Source organism: Strigops habroptila, chromosome 7 (genome assembly GCF_004027225.2).
Source record: "Strigops habroptila isolate Jane chromosome 7, bStrHab1.2.pri, whole genome shotgun sequence".
NCBI lineage: Eukaryota > Metazoa > Chordata > Aves > Psittaciformes > Psittacidae > Strigops > Strigops habroptila.
Window position 1 is genome coordinate 26,013,829 of NC_044283.2, and position 25,594 is coordinate 26,039,422.

A 25,594-nucleotide genomic window follows, 5' to 3' on the forward strand; every position below is an offset into this window, starting at 1 on the left:
TTATTTAGGCTGGAAAAGACCTTTAATATCATCCAGTCCAACCATTAGCTACCCTGCCAAGTCCACCACTAAACCATGCCCCTAAGCACCACATCTACACATCTTTTAAACACCTCCAGGGATGGGAACTCAACCATATCCCTGGGCAGTCTGTTCCAATGCTTGACAACACTTTTGGTGAAGACATTTTTCCTTATGTCCAGTCTAAACCTCCTCTGGCACAACTTGAGGCCATTTCCTTTTGTCCCGTCACTTGCAACTTGGGAGAAGAGACCGACACTCACCTCGCTACAGCCTCCTTTCAGGTAGTTGTAGAAAGCAATAAAGGCTCCCCTGAGCCTCGTCTCCAACTAAACAACCCCAGTTCCATCAGCCACTCCTTCTAAGACTTGTACTCTAGACCCTTTACCAGCTTCATTGCCCCTCTCTGGACATTCAAAATGTTTAAATTTCTAAATATTTAGAAATATTTTGAAAGCCCCTTCTTGAAGGAAGAAGGTGATTTAATGAACACCTTCCAGCTTACGGAACTTATCCCAGTGACTATGGACTGAAGGAGTCACAGGACTGGGGTATCAACACTGACTTTTAGGATCTCAAACCAAATTTTATCAACAACTAGTGCAGAATAAACAACACAAAATGAGCACTATTTTGGTGAAATAGTTGTTTATTTCCTCTTTTCTAATTATCCATGGACAGGCTGACTGGCTCATTATTAACTTAATTGTGTGGAAAAATGTGAGCTGGAATTTCCCTGCTGTGGATAAACTCTTTTGACTATTCAAACAGCTACATACTTCGCTATATCAACAAAATTGTACAGGTTATGTTCTAAACATCCCAGCCTTTGAAAGTGAAAATGTAATACACAAAGAATGCTTACAGATATTTACAGAAAATTAATTATAATTGTTCACTGAGCCAGATGCCGCCCTTCTCAATTGTGATGGGCAGGGCCATACTGTACAGGCAGTCCTCAGATCTCTGTTGCAATCTATTTAGAAGACTTCTGAACTGAAGAAATAAGAAATGTCCATTCCCATAACAGAGACCAAGAAAACCTGATGCTCCAAAAAGATGCGTTAATTTTTTAAAAAATTATTTCAAACAATATTTAAGAATGCCAATAATTAATTCACCTCTAAGGGGCTGATAAACTGTCATAGAATCATAGAATCATAAAATCATAAGGGTTGGAAAGGACCTTAAGATCATCTAGTTCCAATCCCCCTGCCATGGGCAGGGACACCTTGCCCTAAACCACGTGGTTCAAGGCTCTGTCCAACCTGGCCTTGAACACCGCCAGGGATGGAGCATCCACAACCTCCCTGGGCAACCCATTCCAGTGCTTCACCACCCTCACTGTAAAGAACTTCTTCCTTATATCTAATCTAAACTTCCTCTGTTTAAGTTTGAACCCATTACCCCTTGTCCTATCACTACATTCCCTAAGGAAGAGTCCCTCCCCAGCATCCTTGTAGACCCCCTTCAGATACTGGAAGGCTGCTATGAGGTCACCACGCAGCCTTCTCTTCTCCAGGCTGAACAGCCCCAACTTCCTCAGCCTGTCTTCATATGGGAGGTGCTCCAGCCCTCTTATCATCCTCGTGGCCCTCCTCTGGACTCGCTCCAACAGCTCCATGTCCTTTTTATGTTGAGGACACCAGAACTGTACGCAGTACTCCAAGTGGGGTCTCACAAGAGCAGAGTAGAGGGGCAGGAGCACCTCCTTCGACCTGCTGGTCACGCTTCTTTTGATGCAGCCCAGGATGCAGTTGGCTTTCTGGGCTGCAAGCGCACACTGCCGGCTCATGTTAAGCTTCTCATCAACCAACACCCCCAAGTCCTTTTCTGCAGGGCTGCTCTGAATCTCTTCTCTGCCCAGCCTGTAGCAGTGCCTGGGGTTGCCCCGACCCAGGTGTAGGACCTTGCACTTGGCTTGGTTAATAGAAACTTATAGAGAGAATCCTAGCTAACCTAAATTACTGAATTCTACAGTGAATGCTAACTATGAAAAAATCTAGTGCCTAGTAATAATAACCAGGAATTTTACACTTACTGTGGTTAGATTCTGTATGCTCAAAACAGCAAAATAATATAATTGGACTGAAAGGCAAGAATGTTAGTCCTTTATCATAACACTTGAATGCAGTAGCATGAGAAGCACTACCATATCCTAATGACATATTTTGGAAAGAATTACTTCACTTTTATATAAAACAGAGCAATTAAAAATCCTGTTCAAGTGATTTCACTTAGACACACTTATCAACCTCATGCCTGCCACTATATTGTGCCAGTAATCAGCAGTGGCAATCATATTTTTCTGTTTCCATTCAGATGCAGAAGTATTTTCATCCTGTATGATAAGACTGTTTGAAATGCAATCCTTTTCCACCTAACAACCATGTAATCCAGAAGTGAAGCTTTTCCACCATTTCAAGAAAAAGAAGCATCATTTGTCCTTGAAAGCACATGGACGCAAAAGGCTTCATTAATGAAGAGTCAGAGAATATCAATCACCTGCTAGACCAGAGCAGCAACTGAAGCACAACAATTTTATGCCTTTCACAGTCACCAAATGCTTAACCCTAGATATCCCACTTACCCCCAGTATCCCACCAGCTGCCATAGTTCACTCACCTGCAGCAGGTAAGCTAAGATGCCAGGAGACAAGAACACGCTGTATTTGTAGCTATACATCCATCAGATCAAAAAAAAAAAAGAAAAAAAGCTTTCCACATGGTATATCCTAACACCAAATATGTGACCCAGACTGAGCTATCACGCTAACCCAAGCAACTCTGTAACACACAAATGATGCTAAACATTGCAAAGGTATGGAAAAGCGATTAATAAAAAAGTCAGTGGTGACTGCACTGTAGTGTAGAAGCATATGGTTTAGCTTCAGTTAACTTTAAGCTACTGAGATCATATTCTGTTAGACATCTAATTACATTAGCACAAAGCTCAGCCAAGACCCACACCAAGGAATTTATTCTGTTCCTCGAGCAATGCTGTGATCCTCACAGCTACAAACCCTGTGTTGCAATCAGGGCAAAGAACAGCAAACACTGCAAAAGAAATAAATCCTATTACTAGAAGAAAGCACTGAAGGTGTTAAGTTTACTAGAGCAATGAAGAGGTATATAAATCTTACAGCATCACCTCAACATCTTCAGTTTGAGAGGCAGGAAAAATATATAATTCACCCTGAAATTCCTCCTATTCTCCTTTCTCGTGCTTAAGAGACAACTATTGACTTAATAGTGCTGATAAGTGAACAAGTAGTTCGATGGAGGTCTATGAAATGGTACTTTCAGAAGTAAATTCCAACTCATGTTGCAGACAGAAGCAAAAGAGCTGTCAGAGAGATTTAACTCTCAAGGAGAAGTGTTTGGTAGGAGGATATATTAAGTTTTATGTTCTTATCAAAACACAGTAATTCAAAACAGATTTACACTTTAGGAATGAAAACCAATAAATCAAGAACGTTTAAATTACCTTAAGTAAATAAAAACCATAAAAGTGTAGTATTTCACTTTCATTAATGTTTCAGACTGCCCTTCTCTCGAGAATTGATTCAGAGAGAATAGTTATTTGTCTACTCCATCCCAGTACTACTGAAACTGGCTCTTGTTATTCAAGCAATAAGCATCCTCTCAGACCAGGTGATGTAATCAACCATCTTATGAAAGAAATAAATTTGATCAGTTTTAGTTTAGACCGGCAGGTCTTGAAGAGCAGGTGACTGATTTTTCTTTTTTTTTTTTTAATATAACATGCTAAATAAAAGAATTACAAAGTATAATTTATAACCCCAAATGATAATGTACTTGGTAGACAGCTTGAAACAGTGTTTCCAGGGTTTCTCTTTCAACTCCTTTTTCCTGTTCCCCACTGTACCTCAACCCCAAACACAGGTCAATCTTTCAGCAACAGATCACTGACACACTTCTATCTTAAACCAGAAGCTTTGTGAATGCTTACTGCTGTCAGTTCTGCTGTAAGAAAACAGTGAATACATACTCAAATTATATAAAAAAAATCTGAATTCCAAGCCAATATTGATACAATCAAGCAATTATGTCATTGTACTACACAAATAATGTATCTTCACTTGTATCTTTCTATAAACCATTTTATTGTTCTTGTGTTTAAGGAAAGTATAGAAACAGAAATTATGTGACAAACTTCAGGAAAGGGTTTCAATTTTTTTATTCATACAGTTAAAAATCCACATGGTTACAGGGACTGTTATAATAAAGCCTAATAATAACCCTTTTGGATCTGTCACCAAATATTTTGTTTGTTTTCTGGATACTTCATTGTATGGAGGAAGATTAACAAAGCAGGATTTTGTTAAAACTGGCAAGTCTAGAGAGTCTGCCTGAAAATAATCCGTACTTTAAGTGAAATAAGAAATATTTCACATCCTCTGCTGTAGCAGCAGATGCAAAAACATTTTAAAGGAAGAATATACATGCACAAGGAAAGATTTTGACGGAGAGAAGGAGCAAAAAACTCAGAGAAAAAATCCCAAACCAACAACATAAAACAGGTATCAAGATGGAACTTGGACATGATTATATTCTTAAATTATATTCTTACAGGGATGATTCTGGATTTTATTGCCTGTAAAGGAGGCAAAAATCTATTGGTATCTTAATAGCCAAGTGTTGTCTAAAATCAAACAACATATAGTAAGCAGGCCTCCAACAAAATCAAAGCATTATAAATTGCTAAAAATTGCTATAGAAATACAGTATCAGAGATTGATTTCCAATGAACTATATGACTTTGCCAATTTTCTCATGTCAAGCCTCCCTGTAAAAGATCAAGAACCACTAATGGCAGACTGACAGTTTGCCTACTGATACCCATGGGCACACACACTTGCACTGCACTCGTCACCTGTGCTTCGAGCCAAAACCAGATGGGAAACTGTAGCACGAGAGGAACACGTGCCCACAATAATGACCTTTTGCAAGAGTGTGCCTTTCTGTTAAACTGGACTCAGCAGATGTTGCTGAGCAATGTTTGGATCAGAGCTTGCTCAGAACTTGAGCAGGTTTCATCTGCATCAGCCAGAAATCTACCATCTTTGGTCTAAGAGGAAAAATTACCCTGGTACAGACACCACCTGCAGTAGGGACGCAGAGACATGGGGCTCTTTAATGCATCTCCCAGACACCTCAAGCTTACTCATCTCAAAGCACCTCAGAGTCACCACCACCTGCCTTTAAAAGATTTCTGAAAATCAGCAAGTCTACCTGTGCAATTTTCAGTACCAAAATACATACTGGTAAAGAGTCTTCTGTCAGAGCAGTTATGCAGGTATTTCTTCAAAGAAGTTTAAGAAAGAGTCCAGCAAAAGCTACAGAAGGAGTCCAAGAGGCAAACCCTCATGTCTTTGTATGTTTTATTTCACTAAGGTCTTAATATGTTTCATTTTATTTTATAAGAAGATTTATGAGCACCCTTGAAGAAACAATATCATTTTCAGATAAATCCTATCATTATCTACTGGAACCAGAAGACAAATCAATTTTAGAATCCTAATTACAACAGGAGGGATATAAGTCTAGACACTCAATCAAAACTAAAAAAGCAATAGGGGCAGATGGCCTGAAACAAGAATTTTTTCATGCAGTGCAAAAACTCTAAATCCTTAAGATGGAAAAAAAATCAGACAGTTTTTAAAAGTATTTGGCCTAAAGACTTGTATTTTTAATGTGATAACTACTTCTGATGTTTTTCTTTACACTGTTCAGTGTAGGCTGTAATGCATTTTCTAGCATTTGCATGTTAAAGTGAGAGAATATTTGCTTAAAACATTTCCACAAGATGAGCATTAACAATACTTCATTGTATCAAAAAAAAAAAAAAAAAAGACAAAACCCACCTCTGATAGCCTTTGTTAGAACTGCATTTCCTTTTAGATAAGATTTCCTATACAATTTCTTTTCCATATCTTCCATTTGGTGGTGCCATATCAAAATCACAAAATATTTCATAAAAAAAAGTCAAGATGCATCCTTGAAAATTCAATTTTCCCTGGGAAATCTACATATTAATCGATGGAGGCAAAAGATAAAACAGGCCAGAAGTTTTCTCTGTCCAGCTGTAAGCTTGAGAGAGGCGATGATCCTTAACATAATGGAATATAACTGTGTAATGATTAACATAATGGAATATAACTTTGTAATAATTTTTTTAAAAGGTATAAGCTGCTTGAAAATCATGGCCTAAAGATTTTCAAGCTTTTCAGTCCCTTCCTTTTGGCTCTGGATTTCCATAAACCTCCAAGAAAGTTTCAGATGAATTGAAGATCTTAATAGGGTTTGAAGTTAATGATTGCAAAATCCTCATAAATAACTCCAATTTTCCAGTCCTGTTATACTGCCAAATAGTAGTAATCAACAACTGCTTCCTCAGCTAGGAACACCTCTATAAAGTTTAAAGACCTAAAAAAGTGAACTCCTACCACCATCAATTGGTAGGATTACACGGAAATGAATGCCTGGCAGAGATGTTTAGTTTGTTTGATGTTATTTCCCTAAGTATATATATATATACATGAAATAAACAATTCCTTCTAATTGCTGCGATCACCTCAGCTCTTTAGCAACTAGGAGGTTTCATTACTGGGCTCAGAAGTTGACTTCTTTGACCTTATATTTTAGGGAAAGATCCAGATGGTCTAAGTTTGCTGTTGGCAGCATTAGAGATGAAGCTGAGCCTAATTCCAATTAAAACCTTGCTTGCTCTTTGATCACACTAAACAAGTTTAATTTATTTTACCTGAAGGTGTACCCTGTAAAACTCAAAGTGCTACAAAGAAGCAATAGAAGCATTCATAATTTAAATGACAGCATGTTTTATACAAAAGACTGTCAAGGAATATGACAAGGCTATGAATTAAATTGAATGGAATTTAAGGAATCTAATGCAGTTGGTAGAGTTAAATGAGAAAGATTAAAATCCTAGGTAAAAGAAAGGGCAATGGAAATGAAAGTAATTAGAGATAGATGTAAAATCACTTTTGTGATTGCCTCACACATTTCTAGTATTTTAAAAATAAAAAATAAAAATTAAAAAAAATATTTGCCAATTAGCAGAAAATAGTTATTAATAGCATAATAAAAAAGAGAAATGAAAGAACTCAAAAGACCAAACGACTTGGAAAAGAAGATGGGGCAGCCTGCAAACAATACTTCAGTTATAAGTTGAGGTTCTTTATTTCCTTTAGTGGTTGAAGTTCTCTTACTGATGAAAAAGCTATGGGGTCTTACATAGCTCACATGGTCTTTTAGAAGTCTCAGAACAAAGATGCTGTATGAAGATATGGAAGTAAAAATGGAGTAGCTTTAATTCTGGTTTTTCCACTAATTTCTTCAGGGGTTTTGTGCAATATGGAACATTGTCTCAGGTGTTTATTTGAGTTGTTAATGGTAAATGAATTGAGTTCTTTTTCCTCTTTCCAATTCATGCACATGCACACAGCAGTCTTATAAAACATCGGAACAGCTGAAGAAATACCAAAATGCTGCAAAATAGTTTATCTAAATATAAAGCTTTATGCTCTAATTACCAGCAAGCTGACAAGAGATGAAACTAGAGTAGGGAAAATGAGAAGAGCCACTGAAATGTATAAAGCCGTGACACATCCCAGGGATGGTTTTTATCTGTACCCATGTCCCTGAGATGTTCTCATTTGCCTGGCATCTCATTAAGATGAATGGGCTGCTTCACAAGTCTTTGGAGAGTTTATGAAAGGGCACAGAGACATGAAAGAGAGAAATGGTAGCATTTACCTTCTGCACCATTTAATGGATATTTATTGGCATGGGGATCAGGTGCTTACATTTTGAAAAATAACACAAAGAACTACTCCAGTTCTTTGAGGTTTTTCACTTTTCTTGCCTAAACTTTCACAAGCCACTACTGAAGGGGTTTTTTTGTTCTTTTTTTTTTGTTGTTGTTGTTATTGTTCTGTTTCTTGTAATTAACTAGTTTAATGTTTCAAATTCTGGGTGGTAACAACGGGAGAACTATATAAAGTTTCTATTAATGTGGTAACTCAAATATAGCTTCACAACAGATAACCTAAATGCCTTCAGAATGTATAAGTTTCTTGGAAAACCTTAAAGCAGCCCACTTCTTTTTTAGCACAGATGTACTTAATGTACCTTCTCCAGATGATCTGAAAGTTGTTAGTCTGTCTTCAGAGTTCATGCTGACTGAAATGCAAGCAATCCTTAAAGCAGCAGGATAAGAATGCTATTAGACTAGCTTAACAGAAATTTCAGCCTGCTTATTAAAAAAGAAATGGTGGTAGGTGAAGTTCTAGTGTAGCTCTAATTAGGCCAATGTAATTTCCCAGGGAGCTGTAAGGGCTTAGAAAATTTCAAGTCAATCTCCTGTTCAAAATAAGCACAGATGGCACACTCCATACACCACACGGTGGGATCTAACCATGCTCCCTCCCGTCTGAGCCAAACTGCCTCTGGATGATGGTGATTTCCTCACTGCCTGGGACAACTGAATTTTTCTTGATGGAAAAAGGGACATCCCACAAAACCAGGGTCACTGCTGCACCTTCTCCTTATTCTGTATGGATTCCTCCTCTGCCTTCCTACAAGGAATTATAAAAGCAAGTCATGGTGCTATGCCTTCCCTGTTAATGTAAGGACAGAAAGGATTTTAGCAATACCTGCCATCTCCTCCAACACCTGTAAATAAGAGACTGATTGACCCCACAGTTATTTGATGGTTAGGTATACATGTGATGGAATAAAACTCATCCTGACAGAGACAGATATTGTAATAAGATGATGTAATGTAGCACCAAACAGTCAAAATGGACTATTAAGTTTGTTAGCATATTAAAGCTTTAGCTTTAAGGAATCTGTAGCCCCCTTAGTGAGTTGAGAACATAAGATCTGCATTCCTTTCTCATGTTTTTAAAACCATTGTCAATACTGGAGTGTGTTACAATGCCAAAAGGTAAAAGACAAGTTTTCTTCCTGAACTGGAAATTCTCATATTCTCAATTTTAACATTGCTATATATAATATGGCAGTGAAAGCCTCACCTCACGATATAACACCTCTGTCTTATGGAACAATGAAGATTTATCACTATTTTAAATTTGCATAAAGACAATTATTTATACAGGTATGTAAGTAACAGGTTCATTGAAAAGCCTAGCTGAAATTTATCCATACTACTGAACATATATGATTTTCAGCATTTTCAGTCTCTTGTTCTGGAGGTTCAAGCCTTTAACACCACAAGATTTTGTGGCACACATTGCAAATATAAGAATAAGAAAAATGCAGAAGACATATATATTGTATTTTATAAGTATTTTAGTGAGTATTTAAAAGAATCAGACTTTTCTTGAAGCATTTTCAGCAAAGTAGCAGTAATTTTAAAATATCCTGAAGTGTGTCTAATATATTGTGAGATTACAAGCTTCACAGAATTCAATTCTTAAAAAGAACAATAATCTAGAAGATCATGTCTCTTATGTTAATAATTTTATTCACTAATTTATAGTTTGCTTTGGGCATCTAGAGTATATTATTTTTTAAAAGAAGTGATTAAAAATATGGTTTGAATTTGATTCTAGTAAACAATTTTAAACTGATTTTTAGTGAAAGATTTTTTTATGCAAGCATCTTTCCAACTATATCTATTCAAAAAAGCATCTCCTTTTGCACACTTTTGCAGGCTGTTATGAAAAAGTACGCTATCCCCAAATATGACAAGCTTACCTTCCAACAGTTTTATAAATGCAAATTCACCCTAAATGGACATAGATTCCAACAAAACATTTTAAGAAATACTTTTAAAGTAGGTTTTACATACAACTTTTTCAAGAACTATGATTTTTTTCTCTCCCTGCAGTCTGATAAAATGTTTGTAATACCTAAGTATCAATTTTCTATTAAAGATACATATTATAGAATCATAGAATCATAGAATAGTTAGGGTTGGAAAGGACCCTAAGATCATCTAGTTCCAACCCTCCCTGACATGGGCAGGGACACATCACACTAAACCATGTTGCCCAAGGCTCTGTCTAACCTGCTCCTAAATACCACCAGGGATGGAGCATTCACAACTTCCTTGGTCAACCCATTCCAGTGCGTCACCACCTTCACAGTAAAGAACTTCTTCCTTATATCTAATCTAAACTTCCCCTGTTTAAGTTTGAACCCATCACCCCTTGTCCTACCACTACAGTCCCTAACAAAGAGTCCCTCCCCAGCATCCTTATAGGCCCCCTTCAGATACTGGAAGGCTGCTATGAGGTCTCCACTCAGCCTTGCATGAAGATTGTTCAATAGATGTTTTCATTTTTAAATCACTGCTTCTAATGGTTCAGTCTTTTTTGTTTAAGAACTGAAATGAAACAATAAAAATATGCACTTTAAGCCAGTTGGGTTTAAGTCAACTTGGCATGATTAACTGTTAGAATAGAGAAATTAGCACACTTGCAAGCTATTGAATAAACATTCAGTCTTCATGAAACAGAGCCATACATCTATGGGCATTAATTCTGTAATTAACATAAGTGACAATAACAACGTAGAGTAGCCGAAGGACTCTATTTACTAAAAGAGTGATTTTAATAACTCACAGATAAAGGAAACAAAGTTGGGATTATATTTTCTTCCTATCTTTTAAAAATTCTAGTGAAAAGAACAGCTCATATGGAGCCATTTAACTTTTCCTATGTTGATGTCAGCTTTGCAGTTATACTTGGCATAACAGCTTTGATTAAACATTTTATATAATTGTAAGCTTCCTGACGGGACTCAGAATGCAACTATCAGGTGCTTGGGTTACATTCCAGATGGCAAGAGATTTGCTCAGCTTCACACTCCTTTTCCCACTGATGATACTAAACCACAGTGGAATTCATTTGCAAGTAATTCCAGAACCACCAGGTTGAATTTCAGAGAATTAAAAAAAATCAGAAACTCTGCTTTTAAAACAAAGCAGATGATTTGTAGTTACTTTTTAAACAATTCCTAGGCTTTCCCTTGAATAATATTTAAGCCCCTGTCTGCAAGCATTATACTCTAAAAGCACTGCTGTTGCATTAAGTTTACAAGTGAACTGAAAAGGCTTTCTACAATTAATTCTTTCCCACTTCCAATTTAACATTTAGCTAAATGGATAGTAGAGTCAACAACATCCAGCATATAGGTACGGTAAAGGAATGAGGAGAAGGTAGCCCATAATCAGATTCATTTGGGCCACTATCACACCTGGCCACTACCTAGATAAACTTTCTTTATGACAGAGAGTTAGCTTCTGCAAGAGAAGGGAAGCTGGTGGGGGTAGGGGGGTGTGTGTGTGTCTAATCTCACCTCCTGAAATAGCAATGCCAAGGTACACCTTAAGGACATCTGGGGACAAAGATGGGTACACTGCTTCTCTATATTCCAGAGAGATTCTTCAGATGTGGAGGGCTCAGAGGGCAATCACAACAATCATTCTCAGAAATCCCTAATAACCATGTTCCTCTGCCATTTCCCTGGTTCTAGTAAGTTGCTGACTGTCCATACTTGTTTCTGACTTGCAAGTAGAACATTTTAATATGTGCTTATATATGCATAATGATAGAGCTGGACTGGCTTCTGGAATTTTCCTATCCCATGAAAATGGGCATCTAGAATGGGACTTGAACACAGTGGAGGTATTTCCACACAAAGCTTCATCCCAAAAATTCTCACTAGTGAAGTGAAGATTCCTAAACTCACTGTTCTGAGTTCAGATCCACTGCTTTTCATCACATACAAAATTGAATCAGGCTGATCTAAGTGTCTGATTAGCTTGAACTGGACATTCTTTTATTTCAGCACCCTAAAAGACTCCATTTGCTGTATTTCAGGCTTAACACAGTAACAGACCAGCTTTCCCCTTCTCATGATCAGTAACACATGGCTGTGACAGCTTGAGAATGCCTGAGAAAGAGCAAGCAGCCATAGAGGACTGAGTACTGATTTTGCATTTCTTCATCATCATCATCATCATCATCATCATCATCATCATCATCATCATCATCATCATCATCTTGAGATTCTTCTGCAAGAACTCTTTGAAAGAGTGGTTATAGATACCCAGTCAGAGGGGAGGAGTTTGGAAAGATGTTTTTTTTCCTGACCTGGAACCAGAGTTTTATGCTGCATGCTGAACAAAATTGTAATGCAGAATGAGAACTGAACTAATGCTAACTACAAAGAGGTTGCTGGCTAAAATAAAGGCTCATCAGATCTACTGATGTGTGTGGATTCACTCAAAGTTATTGCAGCAGATAACAGTAGAAGTAGCGACTGCAGTGAAATTAATGCCTGATAATCAGGATGGAGAACGACAAACACAACAATAATTTGTCATCCCAATTCCTTTTGTTCATTCTGTATTATCGACTTCTTTACTAATAACAGGGGAAGGTGGAAGAGGAAATACTTACACAAAATTTAGACTGACTTGCTTTTCCTGTCAAAAGCTACAGAGGGAATGGCACACCTTTGAATGGACTTCACTGCAGAATGATGAATACAATGGACTATACCAGTAGAATGTAGTTTTCAGCTGAAGATTCATTAAAATACTGTCTGACAGAATTCATTATCCTCTGTAAAACAATCAAGGAATTTAACCGTGGGCAGTAATATGAAAAATTAACAACAGTAATCTAATGTCAGACTGTCTTACCAATGTAAGATAAGACCGAGCAACTCTTGGATCTCGGGCTCAGGTTATTTCAGGACACAGCTATTTCAAACCCCATTTCACTCTGCAGAAGCAGAATAGAGAGCTGTTGCACTGGAGCATCTTAATACTATGAACATGAACAAATTAATTCTGTGGAAAGACCTCTACTTTCTTATCAATTTAATTTGCAGATATTACCTTTGACTGACAGAAGAAGAAAAAGCGGTATTTCACAATTTGTGATTCTTTGAATCAAAGAATTTATGTTAAACGCAGAGTAAAGGTCAGATGAATCTGATCTTGGAAGATCAGGATGATGAACTCCAACACATTAAAGCTTCTGAAATCTCAAAAAAAATTAAAAAGAAAGGTCAATAAAGGATTTAGTCAATTTGCTGATGGGTAACACTTTAATGAAAAATAAATCTTCCGTTCTATCAGATGATTAAAATGTCATCCCTGAACTATATTCTAGATCTAGCAACTTAAATGAGAATTAAAAAGAAAATAATTTCATCTCAAATATATATAATAGTATGTGTCAAGTATAAGTTTTAAACAGTAATGTATAGATTTAAAAAGTTTTTCATTAAAATAGTGCTTAGAAACTAACACTGCAATAATAGGAAAAGTCACAGAAAGTGAAGTTAAAAATTGAATATATACACAAAAGGGTATAACTTCATTAAATTTTAAGTTTGAACTCTGTTTTGAAAAGCCATGACAGGCATTTAAAGGTATCTGTATACAGTACTAATATTTTTGTGTACTTAGAGCTGAACATTAGTTCTAAGATTCTGATCCATCAGTTTGTTTTTTAAAATATGACAATACCAGTCCTGAATTTGAATAAAGTCTTCAGGACATAAGCATCAGCAACTACTTGAATTTAAATAACAAAGGATTACCTCTTCTGTAGTTCTTAAAGAAATCTTTGTTCAAGAGAAGGGTCAAAAATAGATAGAGTTCCTTTAGCTTGGAAGGAAACCCTCAGGAACACTACCAGGCAGGAGATGATGGTCTTTTGGGAGTGATGGTTTTGCTTGCAATTCAGCTGATTTCAATTTATGAATTTCCTTCTCTTTTACCTACTTAGAAAATTCTTTAAGAGAGAAAAATTTTCAAAAGAATCTCTGAAATTATTTCCTAAATAAAACTGCAAATAAATGTCTCATCCCTTCTAGAAACTGCTGTGTAATTATGTAAACACCCAAAATTTCAGAAAGTTAGATTGCATAGTAATAATTACTGAGACTTCATTGGATGTCCATGGACTTTTAATGTCGATATATTAGAAAAAGTAACTATGATTACTCTGTTTATGCAAAATATTATTCTCTATTCCTATTAGAAGTATATAAAGCAGAGAAAATGACCAAATCATTTTAAGCTACGCTAATTCTTCATATAAAGCTATTTTGGAACCAAGGCATTATATATTTATTCATACTCGTTTTGTCCCTGCCTAGACTTGTCACAAACACCCAGGAAAGATCATATTCCTAGCTCATTTCAGAGCAATCTTTATATTTTTAGGAATTTTTGTTTTATCAGTCCTTCTGTAATGCTTTAATGGAACACAGTAAAAGTTTGCCTGTTGCTCTTGAATGGATATGTTTGCAGCTGTAGTGATGCTACCACACTGATGTCTACTCAAGAAACAGCTTTGCCATGCTACTTGTTAACAGTACTTATTTAAATAATAAATATCTGAAACTCAATTACTTTTTAAAAAGTTAGGCAGTTATTGGGTGTCTTCTGCATTTGGAATCGGCAAGGTCTTCTCTGTTCGGTTTTACCATCTTTTCACTACCTCTGAAGCAGATATGATGATTATTACCTACAGTAATAAATCACCTACAGAGATAAAATGGAAAGTCCCATGAAGAAATTGTTAATCACACAATTGCATAAATAGATAAGAAAGATTCCTCCTTTTTTTTTAAGAACTGTGATCAATCTGATGCCAAAGCTGCCTGACTTCCTCATCACTTGAAGTATTCAAAATATTTGTGGGAAAAGATGTATTGATAATGAAACCATCTTAATGCTTATAGTTTTTTCTTTTCTTTCAATGCAGACTTGTATTATCCGTTGCTTTTACATGTTTCAGGAGGCATACATGAACATTTCAAATAAATAGGTAGCAGCTTCTTAGGAATTTACATTACATATATATTTCAAAGACCAATTATGGGTCAGATGGTGCTTCTGTGAACATGCACAGAGCTGAAGAAAGGAATAACTCTCAATATCTTCTTTTGTACACCCATCTGGGAAGAACAGCAGCTCTGATACTGAGTGACACAGCTGTTCTTTCTGCATTTTTGCCCTGAGATAAGTTTCTGGACTGCTTGGATGACCCTTGGGAAGGCAGAAGGAAGTGAATTTTCAGTTATCTCTTAACAGATGTTCCTTGAGGTGCACATTATCTGCATGCTGTGCCTTTGGGAGGTCATTGAAAGGACACAGATTTTTCTGCAGGATTCAAAAGAAAGGAAGTAAGCTGCATGCTGGGCTTCTTAAAATACTGGTTTTTTAACAGTCTAGTGTAAACATACCTGACCTTCCCCTTTTCAGATGTTCGTGTGTAAAGGAATCTGGGAGAAAAGTAAATCTCCATCTATACTACAAAAGAGGAAGGAAATTGGGAAGATGGGAGAAAAGTAAATCTCCAACTATACTAAAAAAGAGGAAGGAAATTGGGAAGACGATAAGGAAAAAGGCAATTTTTGGTTCCATGACTAAGTGAAAGAAAGGACAAGTCGTCCTTCTACATAAGGTACAAACATTAGCACAGTCTTTATCCTCAAGGCAAATGAGACAGCTCAGGCTGACAATGAAAACCTCCCACAGCAATCAGTAAATACAAGTTCTGCATCTTTAGGACATAGGCTCTGGAACTGCCTACCCAAAAGATCCATACTGAAGCTGGCAGTAGAGCAGCTTTTTTCCTCAAGTAGAACAACAATGAAAACTCATAAATGCTCAAACTTTTCTAAGAAAAGCAACAATGTATGCTAATTTTTTCTGAATGGCCCCTTGCATCTGTATCTTCTCATGTCAGAAATGATTTTATGATACTTTTTAATGATAATTTTTGATATATATTGATATATAATTTTATGATAATTTTTTTACACTGAAGAGAAAGACTTTAAAGATAATGAGAAAACATAGCAAAATATGTAATAGTGAAAGCAAAGGGACAGCAAGTCACTGCTGGATGCTATTTGAGGGCAATTTTTTTATTGAATAATCTTACAATTAGAGAGCATCTGTCAGCTATGACAAAACATTAAGGAAGAATGAATGAAAGATTGTACTATAGTGAAAAATATAGTTTATAATGAGCAGAGTATAAAATTATCTCCTGTAGACCCTCGGAAGAATAGTAGGTTGTATCATATGAGGAACAAACTAAATGTGTTCATTTACGAACACAGCCACATCTGACTGAGTCAAGAGAAAAGAGCAACCTTGTGTTTTTAGTCTCATGGGCAGTGCAGATTGATACTTTCGGGTGGCTGAAACCGCAGAGCTAAATATTCATTAGAGAATATATGCATTACAAATGCAGGTAAGCCCCTTCTGAGACAATGAAGCATTTGTAAGTGTATATTTTCCAAACATCCATTTTTTCATGATTCACACTGTTTCGTGAATATATTTTTGCTGGAAAACATCATGACCAGCCTACCTGGACTGCTTTCGTTCCTTATTTTTTATATGATTCTTGGAATTATTTGTCAATAATGAAACCAAGGAGAAGAAAATAGAGAATGAGACTATATAACTGTTTTTCAAGAAGTACTTGCCAAAATATACACATCCTGAAATTACAGTTTAAGATGTGCATTTTTCCCTGTACAGATCTTGCATAGTGAATGATATGAACAGATACATCTAATGTGATTTTTATATGAATTTGAAGCAACTAATAAAAAAAAATAATTCTTAAATTCCAAGAATTTTCACATGGAACTGGAAAGTTTCTGTGTAATCATAGATAATCTTTTGACATAGAAATCACAACAGTATAGTTTTAATTTTTATTCATGGAGTTGTTTCAAACTCTACTTATATCTCTAACCATATTACTATTCTCTGTGCATCCCAGAACTACCTATATAGCACCTTTTAATCATTTGTCACTTACTAAAAACTATAGGAAAGGTTAATGATGCCCTTTCATATTCTATGCACATCTTTTGCCAGAATAGCCAGATAGCAATTTCCTTCAGCTGAGTCCCTAGCCATGTTGTTTTGGTATGTGTGTATTCATAGGACAGTGCCAGACAGGTTTCCACTGTCAGTTATATCGCAGGTTGATGTTATACCACCAAAAAAATATAGCAGCATTGCTGACTGAAGAAGATAAACTGAAAAGCACCAATGCATTTTAAAAAAGAGTTGCAGTAAAGCAGCTCTAAATCTGAGTAACTGCTATGTGGCTGCTGCTATAAACAGGAAAATTCGTACTTCTGCAGACTAAGCCTGCAGTGATACAGTGGTGAACTGGGACTGCTCAACTAGCTCATCCTCTCCTTTCTGCCTGTTAAGAATCACTATTTTATTTTTGTATTTCTATGTCTTTATCTTTTAATATAATTTGAAGTATGGGGGAAAATGTTTCCTTAACAATACCAAATCAATTATTAAAACTAAAGCGGATTTTATTGTCTTGGCCTCAAATACGTCCAAAGCATATGAATTTCCTCTAATTGTACCCGAGGAATTAAAAATGTAATGCTGTTGTACAATTCTGCTATTAACATACTTTACGTAATGACATTTAAATTAAATATTTTCTGTGGGTTTTTTCCACAAAAGTCGGGTTTACTTTTTATTTTCCAGGATAAAGCAATACTAGTTTTACATTCCAACTAAAAGCAGTCACTGTAGTGCACGGTTTCCAGTTAATACTTTCCTCCCTGCTTAGGTGTTTACATGTCCCTTGGCATATGTCTCCTTTCTTGTAGCAGCTCAACATTTCTCCGGTCTACAGTGTAAGTCCAAGCAGGTTATCAAGTGCTGTGACTGAAGCTATGAAGGCAAGGGAGTAAAAGATGAAGAGATTCTCATATGTACTTATAGTACTTCTTATTACTTCCTTTCTCATCAACCATACCAAGCCCACAGATGCTAGGAAGCAGATAGTAGCAAATGGTGTGTCTCAGGAGAAGTTGTGCCCAGGAACATGATCACTGTGTTTGTCCAATAGGCCAATGCTGTCCAGTACAAAATGCTTCTTGGCTGCATTTACCATGCTATAATCAAAAAGCTTGTATTTTTGATTATACAGTATTCACTAAGATGCAGGACACAATAAAAAGGAGTCTGACTTAAAAATTTTTCATGCAAGCAACTTGTAACTATGGACAATGATCTTCTCCCACCCAACAGATCTTTTTTTTCTTTACAGATGAAACATCTTGCAGTCCTAGCATGACTCATTTTGTTGAATAACATAATAGATATAATTAAAAGTTTATTTATACTTTGATACAAAGGAGTATTTGCATAATTACAAGAGAAAGACATGAAGCTAATATCAAATATAAAATTTTGGCACTCATTCTGTACATTAAATCCAGTTAAGCTTTCACAGAGCATCTGCAAAGGCTTCCTTGAAGTCTCCCAATGTTTGCTTTGGTGTGAACTGGGTTCATCCCTCTAAATCATGATAGCTGTCAGCAACTTTAAATTATTCACAGTTAACGAGGTATAGGAAAGCCCTCAGCACTTCTGAGGTTAGAAGCACAGACATGGTGTTAGACTGACATTCTGTCACCTGTGATGAAGGCATGATGCCTGTAAAGCTACTAAAACAGCCTTAAATTGATAATAGGCCACTATGACACTGAATAGTAATGGCTCTGAACCCTGCAATTCAGGCCATACTCTTCTGGGTATTCTGTAAAGAGAGAAGCAGATATAGTTCCTGCTACAAATAACACATGAATAAACTAACAGATTATTAAATGCAATGTTTTAAAACATCTTATGACAAGTTTCTGACCTCAGTTATACAAGTACCAATCTACTGTAACTTTCCTGTAATTCATTAATCAGTAGTTTTTTCTATAAGGTTCCAGAGTAGGGACCTTCTGAAGTATGAAATACTTCTTTTACAGTGTGTTTTATAAAAAGCAACTACCATTTTTCCCCTTAATCTCTAATACAACTACTTAGTCTCCTTCCAAAATTGACTTCAACAGAGCACAATCGTTCATATATTTTGACTGACATATCCACTTTTAAATCAATCAGTTCAGTCTTCCAGATTCCAGAATCTGGACATCCATGAAAAAAAAAAGACCAGTGCTCATTTCTAGACATGACTGCTCAAGCAACAAACTCTTCATCTATTCCATGATCTACTGGAGACAGTGATCAACCATAGCTGCATTCAGAAACACCTGCAGAAACACATTTACATGAAAGTACACACACAGAGGCTTGGTTTTTGTTTCTTGTAAATAAATACAAATATTTGCAATGCATTCTAAAAAATAGAGTACACATTATTTTATAGCTAATTCTTTTTTATAATACTTGAGATTTAATTCTTAGCTGTATCTCAGTCAGCTTTTTGTCAGATGGGGAATCTCTTTTAAGGAGAACCCTTAGCTTGCCATGTAGAATATCTTGACTATCTGAAATGGCCACAAACGTCACCTTTTTCAACTAGGGTTGTTACAAGTTCTTTGCAGTATTTCTATAGATCATGAAATTACAAGTATACACTAGAAGAAGATCGTAAAAAAGAACATACATTTTACCATACATGGATCATTCCACCAAAACAGTTTCTAAGATGGAGAACAAAGATGGAGAACAGTTTGTAAGATGGAGAACAAAGTTTAGCAACAACTAGCAGGATTCTTCCAAAGACAAAAAACTCACACATTAAGAAGAAATTTGAAAAAAAAATTATGTACTTGTACCAACCAGTAATGCCTATCACTGACAAGAACCTTACTGCAGCATTCCTCAACACAAGCCAAACATTTTGTTGATACTTAAAAATAACAACTCTCATATCTTATTTAATCTTATTACACTTCCTGTTATTAACATTGATTTATGATAATACAGCAATTTCCTTTTGCTATGGATTTTCTAAAGAAGCAAACGATGCTTCTTTATAATTCATTAAAGTAGATACATGCACTGTGTTTGTGTTGTTCATTACACTAATATTTTATTCTGAAACAAATCCCAGAGGCCTGCTATCAGTGGATAGCAGATGGAATTGATGAACGCATGAGCATGGCTGCCTTTATTCTTCTTAGTGGCTGGAAAACTTCCCAAAGTAATATATGTCTTGCTCGTGTATTCATCACTCATTTCTGATGTACTCTGAGTAATTCTCAAGTTAGAAACAAACCTACACAGAAATGGACCTGAATGCGTATTCCTTTTTCAGGGAAGATTTATCCTTCCAAGAGGTTCAACAAAAGCGTTGGGACCATTCACTGAGCACTGCTGATCACTGACTGTGAGGATGTGAACTTCATTGACCTTGTGGAAAGTCAGTGACTATGGAGATACTCAGGACTTTGATGCTAAAACTGACCTTTCATAATTAGTTAGAAGAAGAAAAAAAAAGCAGTCTATTACATGCATGAATAACCTTATCTTAATTGCCAGCAAATGAAACCAGCCTTTTTTTTAATACCTCAAACTTCCACATATTCACTAAAAAGTTATCTTTGTGGCACTTGCAGGCAACTGAAGCTCAGGAGAGCCAATTAAGATGAGTAGAGTCAAATGCACACATTTTGACACTGGCAAGAACAGACTGTGAAAGAACAAATGCTTTGATCTGAACCCCAACCTGAGTAAGAGGGCGCATATAACGACACCTCATTATAAAGCACTGAGTCTGGCATTGAAGAGTTGCCAAGAAAAGAAGACTGGGTTCCTTTCACTTCAGTAAAAACATGAGGATCAGCATCATGCTGGTTCAAGATTTCGGTTTATTTTCACATCTGTCTCCAGAATGAAATGAGACAGTATTATGACATTAATGGAATATTCAAATAAATTTTATTGTATTTGGAAAAGCCCTCCTTTGACTTCAGAACTTGCTGTTTTTACTATTTCACTCATCACAGGAATTTGTGACGACTTGGTTTCCTCTGTGCTTTTTTATAGGATGGTGTGTAACAGCCTTGATTTTGAGTAGGGTTTATGGAATGCCATTTTCTTCAGGTTTAGATCTCCTTTTCAAGAATTCTTCTTTATACCATTCTTCTCTATGTATCCAGTTCTGTCTCCATCTGCATGCAGGTCTTCCTGAAACCCCTAAGCTTCAGAAGTCATATGAATATAGTTGCTTTTCAGGTAAGCTTCGGTTCAGTAAGAATTTCAAAATTTCACAGCAGGGTTTTCAGTTTCAGTTTGGGGCAGGCTGCTTGAAGTTTCTAATAGGGAAATTTAACCCAGAGTTTGTAAATTCTACAGAATGAGACGCATGGCTAAACACATGCCTCAATAGTTCTAGTTCGTAGACTACAAATAGTTCATAGTCTGAAAGTGTCTTCCTACCTAAAGGTGTATCTACTCCCTAATAACTACTGTTCTTCCACAGTGGTTTGACCATTTTGGATTATGAAAACATTATGGAATATTTCAATTCTCCATACAGTGTCCATACATGATGGAGCTATTCTCGTATATTTTAACAGATAAACTTACTCAATAGGTGAACTTTAGGGTTCTCTCTTGTCTTCAAAACAGGAAACATAAGTCCACAAAGGTGAACTGTGCTTGGGAGTCAGGTACTTAATGACTAGTCTGGGTAGACAAAGAATTTTAAATAAATAATACCAGTTCAAGCATCCAAATTCAAAAGAGAAGTCTGCAATAATAACATTGGCTTTAAAGTTGTGACAATAAGAAGGGTATTGTTGTCTTCATCCTACTGCGGTGCATTTGTCTATCTTTTCTTTCTAACTTACAAAAGATAGTAATCATTTTAAAATATAATAATAAAAAAGCTTAAATTCTGAGTAATCAGATTAATCCGGGACCTTGACTTTGATTTTTGGAGGAAGAAGACCAAGATGGGGTGGGGAGCAAGGATTCTTGGTATATCCTGGGACTTCTCAAAGAATTTGGGGTGGACAAATGTTACGTGGTCTTATTTTTTTTAATAAAAAGGTATATATTAATGAATGTTATACTAATAGAATACTAACTGTATGTGGCTTATAAAGTCATCATCTTATAAATAAGTATCAAAACACTTCATGAAAGGAATCAGAATCAGTACAACTACTTTACATATGGAAAAACTGGGACACAAAGGACTGAAACCATATGGCAAAGGGTGCATCCAGCAACACCCTCATATTGACCTTACATCTCAAATAACCCACAGAAGTATTCCTTATCCAATAGTATCCCAATAGCATTCAAAAGAGGAATCTCTACACTTGCAGATTTTACTCATAAACTGTGCAAGTTAAACAAAATGCAGCTTAATATTATGTCCAGCACCTTGCAATTTGTTCATACATTTTGTCTGAAAATCTTGTTTCAATGCTTAGCATAACTACCTGATAAGAGCCATTTTCTGCAAGCTTCAGACCTAATCTAAATATAAATACTTGTTCATATTGTCTTTGTGAATACGTAATGCTTTCAGGCCTTAAATTGAAAACACACCAAACAAATTCTAATTGCTTTGACTCTGTGTCTTTGACACCAAACGAAGTATAAAAGGAGAAGGGAAAAGCAAAAAGGATAATTTCAAGGTAATGCTTAGATTCATCATTTATTTGCCAGTGAGACAGAGTAAAACTTTAAATCATTGGAAGAACCAGCCATAGCACAGTTGTTGCTAATTTAGCAATACAATACAATGATATCTTCTCAGTAACAATTCTTTGTCTTTGCCCTAAGCAAGAGAAAAATCAAGGGGTGGCATATGATTAAATTGAGTTTGTCAATTGGAACACTTTGTCAGTGTTTAGTAAATATTTGGCAATCAGCACCTAAATTTTATTATTTAACCCTGGGAAGACTTATGTGCAAACCTAAATTGCTTAAAGTTTATACTGTACATAAATCTTTGGGATCTGAGTCATACATTTAATCCTTGTAATATAAAACATTGTGTTACTATATAAAGTAATGTATCATTGTCATTATGTTTGGAATAGGAACTTTGTCTTTGAAGCTCACTCTGACCGCATGAGCTGACAAGGCACATTTCCAAAACTGCACAAGAACACTTCACATAGGAAAAGCTGGACAGTAAAATAATCAGAATTTTCAGAATTACAGCTCGTGTTTACAAATCTAAGTGATTTTGAAATGTAAGATGATCTGGCTGATTATTTACAGGTTACAATTTTTGCCTCGCTATGACCTGCTACATACGACAAGCCATTCAGTTCTGACAACGAAAAAAACATTTGAATGGAAGCATGGTCCTAAAAAATAAAGCATAAAAACCAGCTTTTACTTGTAAAGGCTTAACTGTACTTCAAAGAGACAGTATTCACAGACAGCTTCCATTCATTATAGAATGTGCTTCTAATTTCCTACTGCTGACTCACAGCAATTAAGCTAGGAAACATAGTTGAGCTAGAAAGACTGGCAGACAATTCACTGTTGGCAGATAAGCTTATTCACAATGGTGAATTTGGCTTTAGGGGCAAGAAATGAGGTGTCATGAAATCCTACAGAAGGAAAGTTTTCATGTGCTTTAATTTGAAAATTACAGAAAATGGAAAGAGGTGTATGGAATAATTAGGCTGACAACACCATGCTTTTAGTTATAGCAGGCAAAGCCACAACAAAAACAACCAGCTGAAAACAGAAAAAAGGTATATAAAGCATTGGGTTTTTTCCCACCCTGAATGTTTGTTTAATGATGGAATAATCTCTGTCACCTACATCAAAGAAAAGGTTTGGGTAAAAAACTGCATTGTTTTGCCAATATTAAAGTAGCATATGCAAACAAAGAAACAAACAAAGTGTACAGCCGCAGTGGTGCAAAGCACAACAGAATTTGAGTCATAAATAGGGTTTTTTCATATGACCTCATAACATAAATATTCAGAGACATCAAGTTTTCAATAGTTAGGCTGAAGAAAGAAACAATTATTTCCCACTTTGCCCCTGAGCACTTGGAACAAAACAAATAAATGAAATAAATCTCTGATTGGTGGTAAAGAAATACTCAGTGCTAATGGAAACACTGCACAGGAACAAACACTATGTGCCCAGTTTTCTAAATAAAAGTAGGTGTCTGATGAAAGATACATACAATTTAAATAACTATATATGTACAGCTAGAGAGCTTACAAATATTTTTACATATTTACATATTTTTACAATCAAATGAGAAAGGGGTGTGATTTTTTTCTTATGCAGACTGTGCTAATATGATTCACCATCCTATTGCCATTTAAAACTTTCAAGCACATGGCAATATTATCTACGACTAGGAGACTACTTATCATTCTCAAGGTCAGATGCTGATCTACAACCAACTAGACTTTAATCAGCACCACTGCTCTATGAGATTGAACATCTCAGACCATGGGTTCTCTTTCATACTACAAAGAAAACACGAGGATGAGAAATTCTGTCTCTCCTGAATTCTATAAAAGCACTTGCAGTTTCCCATTACTGGTTTCTAGCCTTTGATTATATTTTTTTTTCTTCTACTTTTCATGTTGTCATTGATCCAATAACAAACTTGTTCTACGTTTATAAATGCCTACACTTCACACTCCTTTTTACTGTTGCAAACATTACAGCTTTTGCTCATTTTTAGGGTAAAAGATATTATATTCTATTTTTATTGAACATTCTCCAGTGAAAGAATTTCAATACCATTGGTCATGGACCTCAGAACTCCAGACAGGAAATCATGGAGTCATCTGAAGCCTAAGATGCTAAATGTCTAAGAATAAATATTATTTATTCCCATTTATACTAGAAAAGTGGTGCACAGAGTTACAACAAGGGACAAAAATATCTTGTCCATCCAAACATGTCAAGTGTTTGTAAATTCAATAACTATTGGGGGGGGGGGAAATTTACTAAAAATTATGAACTTAAAACTGACCCACTTCTCAGCACCTGAAAATTTGATACTTGGAAACTGTTCTATGTGAAGTATTCATGAGAGAAGAGGGGGAAAAAAAATAAAATCCAGCAAATAAATTATGAATTATTTTCTCAGCTCTTTCCAGGACACTATTGATGTGCTTTGGTGTCTCAAAGTTTTCTCTTCTTTAAACGTAAAACATTACCATATTTTAAAATTTAATGAACAAGTCAAAAAGATATTACAAAGGATTTGTGAATAGCAGTTACTTCAAAAGTGTCTTAGGTAGGTAAAGTTTAATGTTGGCTTTAAAATAAATAGTTCATAATTTGCCAACAAAATTGTCTACCTTTTCTTGGTGAGATTTTTTCTGGACAAGTGGGATTAAATTCTAGGGAAAATACATAGTTTGCAAAATTATTTCTCAAATGAACATACTTCCAGTTGAAATTAAGTTAACACTAAAGGAGATAATCTCACGATCTTAAAATAGGCACACAACTTCTATCCTTCCAGGTGGCTCTAGAGGTACCTCTCTCCATCGACTTTATAGAACTAAACACAGATGCTTGAAAATTTAGCCAGGTTATATACTTGAAGATATCCTAAAGTTTGCAGTGTGAAGATTCACCATTAGCACATTCAAACCATACGCATGTCTTTGAACGTTATTCAAGATACAGTTGCTAGTATGTAGCAAAAAGTGAGGAATGGACAAGCTCATACACAACAAAAATCCTATGTTCATAGCACCAAATTCAATATCATAGCACCAAA

The 25,594-nt window shown here is 35.8% G+C and overlaps 1 protein-coding gene across 4 annotated transcripts in view; it reads right to left on the minus strand.

Moving 5' to 3' along the window:
- Positions 1-25,594, minus strand: part of KCTD8 (potassium channel tetramerization domain containing 8) — a 92,690-nt gene that overhangs the window by 29,662 nt on the left and 37,434 nt on the right. The window lies entirely within an intron of this gene.